Source organism: Pollicipes pollicipes, unplaced genomic scaffold (genome assembly GCF_011947565.3).
Source record: "Pollicipes pollicipes isolate AB1234 unplaced genomic scaffold, Ppol_2.1 Scaffold_5724;HRSCAF=6776_pilon_pilon_pilon, whole genome shotgun sequence".
In the NCBI taxonomy this organism is placed as follows: domain Eukaryota; kingdom Metazoa; phylum Arthropoda; class Thecostraca; order Pollicipedomorpha; family Pollicipedidae; genus Pollicipes; species Pollicipes pollicipes.
In genome coordinates this window covers 41,337,495-41,343,647 of record NW_023596746.1, presented here as the reverse complement: position 1 = coordinate 41,343,647, position 6,153 = coordinate 41,337,495, and positions in this window count along the sequence as shown.

The window sequence follows — 6,153 nt, the reverse complement described above, 5'->3', positions numbered from 1 at the left end:
CCGGCGGCGGCCGTGTGAGCGCAGCGCGTCCTCTGCCCGACTGTGGCGCCACCGTCGGGGCGCCCGAGCCTCGCCAAGGGACCGCCTGACCTGACCGGGCCAGGTTAGAGTGCTGACGCCTGCCGGCGGGTGGGGGGCGCTTGCTGGGGCGGCTGACAGGTGTGGATGAGATGGCCTGAGTGGACCGGGCCGCCGCCGACCGTGAAGGTCGCACCGCTGCGGTGAGGCGAAGTTGGCGTTGGAGTAAAGTTTGGGACCAGCAGACGGTTTCGGGCTTGGTTTTTTATTTGGAGATTTCACCAGCCAAAATACGGTCGACTCTCTGAGATGCGTTTGTGGTGCTGACCTTAGTTATCACAGGCATCAATGGATATCGACAATCATCATCGTTTCCAATAGCAGAATGTCGAAGGATGTGACAGCTGCTGCCGATATACCACAGGTTCTTAGCGTGGTCGACAGATGGGGTTAGCAGTCAGCTGTGTTTGAACGACAGTGTCTCAGCAGTTGGTGGCGAATAACAGTTCCTTATCGCAAGCTAATAGTTCCTTTGCGTGCAGGGTTATGATGTTTCCGGTACAGACGATATCTCAGGAGCGCAGATCGGCGTCGGCTTTGCTCGCACCGCTGGCAGTACTGCGACGTCAGCCGCAGTCTAACGCCGTGATCTAGAAACACAGCATGCTGATTTGCCCAGCACTCTGCTTCTCATTCGACACGACCAAGGAGCCGAAGGAACGCCTGCCAGTTATACCCCAAACAAAGATTAGATAGCGAACACTTTAGCATCAGTCCCAAGCAAGTCACTGGTGAAGTGTAAGGAGCAGATTCTTCGCAAAACACGGAGGCTCTTGCGCATTCATGTTTATGTCTGGTGATGCAAATTATTTTTCTTGGGGACCTCTCGTGTTCATTTGCATCTGCCTTGCGTTAGCACTTGGCAGGAACGGCGCCGGCGCAGGCGCCCGCTTGTCGGCGAGGTCCGGCGCCGGCGCAGGCGGTCACTTGTCGGCGAGATCCGGCGCCGGCGCAGGCGGCCGCTTGTCGGCGAGACCCGGCGCCGGCGCAGGCGGCCGCTTGTCGGCAAGACCCGGCGCCGGCGCAGGCGGCCGCTTGTCGGCGAGACCCGGCGCCGGCGCAGGCGGCCGCTTGTCGGCGAGACCCGGCGCCGGAGCAGGCGGCCGCTTGGCGAGATCCGGCGCCGGCGCAGGCGGCCGCTTGTCGGCGAGATCTTGGTTAATTTCGTGGAATATTGAGGTACTGAAACGAAAAATGGAGGGCAAGGCGTTAGGCGCTCTGAAGAGCTATAAAGCTCTATGACTGGCACTGACACAAGAGCTGCATTCATGACTGGCACTCGGACGGTCTCACAACGATTGGTTCAATCCGAGTGATTGCACTAATACTGTTGCCAGATTGCTGTACCATTCACATATATTGTTCACAGCCCAAGTCATTGCCAAGAAATCTACACACCATTGTGTGAAAAGAAACTGCGTAGTTGCCGTCAGAATAAAAGCACGTAACGACAGACATTGCACGCGCCAGTGCGCCAACTCATTTCTTACTTTTGCGTTGTGCACAGGGCCCATTAAATACGCGTGACATCACGTCATGCCTTCTACATCCACAAAGTCTGCAGCACAAAGAGCTAAGACGGTAAGACGACGGGTTCACAAAAGGTATGCATGTAAAGACGGTATTCATACCGGAGTCAATAAAAGGTGGACAGGAAATATCTATGAGACCGTAACCACTGGCTGTCATGCGCAGAGGCTGTCCAGTTGCCGGGGACGACCCGGCCGCATAGACCACTTTTCGTGCAGCCCCAAGGTGCCTGGGGTGGCCGTATGTCTGGGCCACCCGGCCGCCTGGGGTGACTGTGTGTTTGGGCCACCCGGCCGCCTGGGGTGACTGTGTGTCTGGGCCACCCGGCCGCCTGGGGTGACTGTGTGTCTGGGGTCACCCGGCCGCCTGGGGTGACTGTGTGTCTGGGCCACCCAGCCGCCTGGGGTGACTGTGTGTCTGGGCCACCCAGCCGCCTAGGGTGACTGTGTGTCTGGGCCACCCAGCCGCCTGGGGTGACTGTGTGTCTGGGCCACCTGGCCTCCTAGGTTGGCCGTACGTCTGGGCCACCCGGCCGCCTGGTGTAACTGTGTGTCTGGGCCGCCTGGCCTCCTAGGTTGGCCGTATGTCTGGGCCATCCGGCCGCCTGGGGTGACTGTGTGTCTGGGCCACCCGGCCGCCTGGGATGACTGTGTGTCTGGGCCACCCGGCCTCCTGGGTTGGCCGTATGTCTGGGCCACCCGGCGGCCTGTCGTCATGATTCGGCCCGTCCCTGATCCCTGATTGGCTGGGTCACTGGTCATTGACGTGGCTACCTACGTTATCACCATTAAATTCATTTTTGAGGTTTCAATCCTGCACCATCGCTGAAACAAGTAACCGAAATGAAATGTATGGCAATAAACGCATAATGTATGCTAGCAGTACCCGATTTCAAGACATTGTCTGAAATAAGCTTACATACGTACTAACAATTAAATACGCTGAACGGAAATCGGCAAATTATTCACTGCAGTTTGTCCCTACCGTATCCATGCCACAACAGATAAGTTGCACATCGCGCAATAACAAGGAGAATACCCATCTTGGCAGTGCACGCGATTACATGACCTACGTCATTTTTTTTTTAGTTCTCTCGGAGCGATGTTTGTTTGATGGGGCAGATATTTTGTTTCTGTCGTTGCCATGGTTTGTATTTGGTAATTTCCTTTGCAGATATGGAGATAAAATGCAGCTAAATTGATGACAAGTGGTTGGCGAAATCGCATGCGGTTGTCGAGTTCGCGCGATTCTCGTTACTGGATGCAAGTAGTTGGACGGCGTAAGACAATCACAATGCAAGAAACCCATACAGCTGATAATTAGGAACCGATAGCTGACAGGAAGCGATAGTAGTAGACTCTTGCAATACTGAAAGCTGGGAATTGAAGTGTGACTTGACTTACTGAACTGCATATGTTGGGGCCATGGGCGCCACGGCATTGTATACATGCGGTTAAGTAGTGAGCTGGTTTGCTATTGACGCATTATGGATGACCACTGATCGATAACTTCCCAGTAAATTGATAACTCAGTATTGAGATTAATACTTGTAAATGGAATCGCATGTGTCAGGCTGGTTGGCACCATCCTGTTGCGGCGAGGTGCTTAGTTGAGCATGAGCATATTGGGCCGCTTTAACACGCGCTCCGATGGGGAGTCAAATTGACCCCCACGAAGGTTTTTCCGGAATGGTTTCCGAACGGCGCGGCGTAGCTGCGGCAAGTTGTGCACAGTTTAGACAATTAAATATCAGATCGTCCGACATAAAAAATGTACATGTACTTTGCGAAGTCGTTGACCTATGGCAGGTCAGTCAGGCCATGGTTTCAGCGAAGGCAGTTTCTAGGGAATCGTTCAATCTGGTCCAACAACGGAGTGTTGGACGAAGCTATACATCTCTGAGATACTTTCTTAGGCAAGATAACAATTTAATGAACAAATCACATTGACCTAGGGTCAGGTATAAAGGTCAGACCAAGATCAAAACCAGCCTGTTTCATTACTCTAGGGCTTGTTGTATAGGGCATTTTCTGGCGCTCATTTCGAATTTATTGATAACAGGAACCGCACTGCACACCTTCCATGGACTTCTTAAAGGTCACAATAGTTCACTGACCTAAAATAACCCAGGCCAACACTTTGTTTTTAGGAACATACTGCCTAGCGTAGTCTCAGTCACTTATTCAAATGTAAAACTCATTACATTCTTGTGTGATTTTGGTCACCATGACCTTCAAAACGTCCAACAAGGTCACTGACCTTAAATGAGTATGCGACCTTTTGCTTAGAACGGTTATCTAGGTTCTAGGGACCCTTTGGTGACTAACCTGGAATTTGACCTTGTTTGACCTCATTTGCCCCGAAGGTCATGACCTAGGAATCTCAAACTTTGACCCAAGTGAGTTAACGTACCGGTCAACACATCCTGTAAATTTAGTTTATCTAGCTGTCTTAGTTCCTGAGATCTCAGTGGGGGCAAATTAACCCCCACACACCCGAGCGAAGGGTATCCAACCGGCCACCCGACCGCGTGTTAATGGACATAGCCGGTAGCTGATAACCGACCAGCTAAACAGTGGTTGCAGAGCGTTGACGTGAGCCTTGGTAGATGAAATATCATGCATATAGTCGGTATCATGATTGTTACTGTGAGATGGCTATAAGATGGCTTCGTTGATATAAATGTGTGCAAAAAAAAATAACCGAAAGTCGCTATTTTATCTCCAAATATTCTTAGCTAAGAAGTGTGATGAAAAAATGTAAGTTATGAACGATAATTCGAATGCGGTAGTCTGAGCATGCGAATCGTGTTTGTAAGCCGCCCTTCATGAAAGACATACTGTCCGCTTGCTTCCACGCATTGCAACTCTGCTTCCGATGCACAGCTACACTCGCACGCCACGATGTTCTTTTCTTCAAAACGGGCGAACCAGGTACATCCATGTGGCGGTGATGGAACCGACTTGGCCCACCGGTAGAAATAAAGAGATTGCCACCACGGTACTGGTCCTCGGCCTCGTCCCCCGTCGGCCCAGCCCTGCTTGACTGGGAGGCGCCGCAGGCCGATCCTGGCGCTTTCCGTGCAGGCGTGGTGGTCAGCTGATCACGTGGCGGAGTCAGCTGATCACGCGCCGACCGAGCGGGCCATGGGCATAGCTGGTGGAGTTCTGGAGCAGAAACTGCCAGGTAGCATGCACATGCATGCATGCACATACAGTTTATGCGTCAAGGCTGTGGAAATGGCATATCTTACCAGGAAGGCGGGCAGTTTACCCGCATGGCTAGATGAAAGGAAATATCCCTAATAACCCTCCGTAAAATTCGTTAACTGGCAACGAATGGGGTAGTTTTGTCAACTTGCTCCAAATTTAATCCTAGTCGAGGCTGCTAGAGATACAACATTCCAATATCTATTTTGGCAAGAACGAGCGAAGGCCGTCTCAGATATCGCAGATGTCGATGAAGTGGCGTTTGGCGGCACGCTGGCAGCGTATGAATGCGAGTCTCTCCAGACCTTGTGCGACAACGGTTTTGAGATTCATGGCAATACAGTCATATGCCGGAAGAAAATTTGTAAAACAATGTTGGTCGAACTGATCCTGGCCTCCTATTCAATTGCGAGTGGGCAGCTTCGCATCACTTAGCATGCAAACTCCCGTTTTGTTTGTTGAGCACTAACGGAGGATTCCACAACATAACGGCTGCATCAAAAACTGCTATCGACAGGAGTGCTACCACATTACTTTGACTGCCAATACTTCTACACGATATTTGTGCTACGCGACAAAACTTATGCTGCAACATCTTATAATCGTCATTTCTTCTACCGCAAACAATCATACAGTTATTATTTACACACGGCATGACTTCTGCTGTAAAAAATGAAGCGTGTCAGTAGTGTTGCATGACAAAGCTTATGCTTCAAAAATTTATGCTCGTCATTTCTTCTAATTCAAAAACATATACAGCCATTACTTATATAAGACTACTTCTACTAGACCTACCTCTACTACAGTCTTACATATATTACAAAAACTTATACAGCCACTGCCTATTCACGGAATTACTTCTACTTCAAAGATTTATGCGCGACATCAGTGGTGCAGTAAATAGTTGTGGTCAAATCTTTGCCGTATTGCAGTGGCGTTTGGCGGCACGCTGGCAGCGTATGGTATAATGTCGTATAAGCAAATGTTGTATAAGCTGTATAAGATGTTGCACCATAGCTATCGTAGCTTCATCGCCTTACAAATACCCAACTGTCAGATTCCGGGGAACGGAGTTTACCGGGCCGTGCCACCCAGACCGTAAACAAAGTTTACCTGTCTTGTCTCGATATTGCAATGAAGTATTTGACTTTAGACAGTAGTGCTTGAGTTGTCTCCAAAATGTATCCTTGTGTCCACCCTATGCCTGTGCTATATGCACCTCGTGCACGCAGCGTCAGCGGTCTGAGCGCCCAGGCTGCTCGCAAAGGTGTTAACGGTGCTTAGTTACGCTTGATGTATGTCATATGTACAGGTGATAGCGAGTGCGTACATCCAA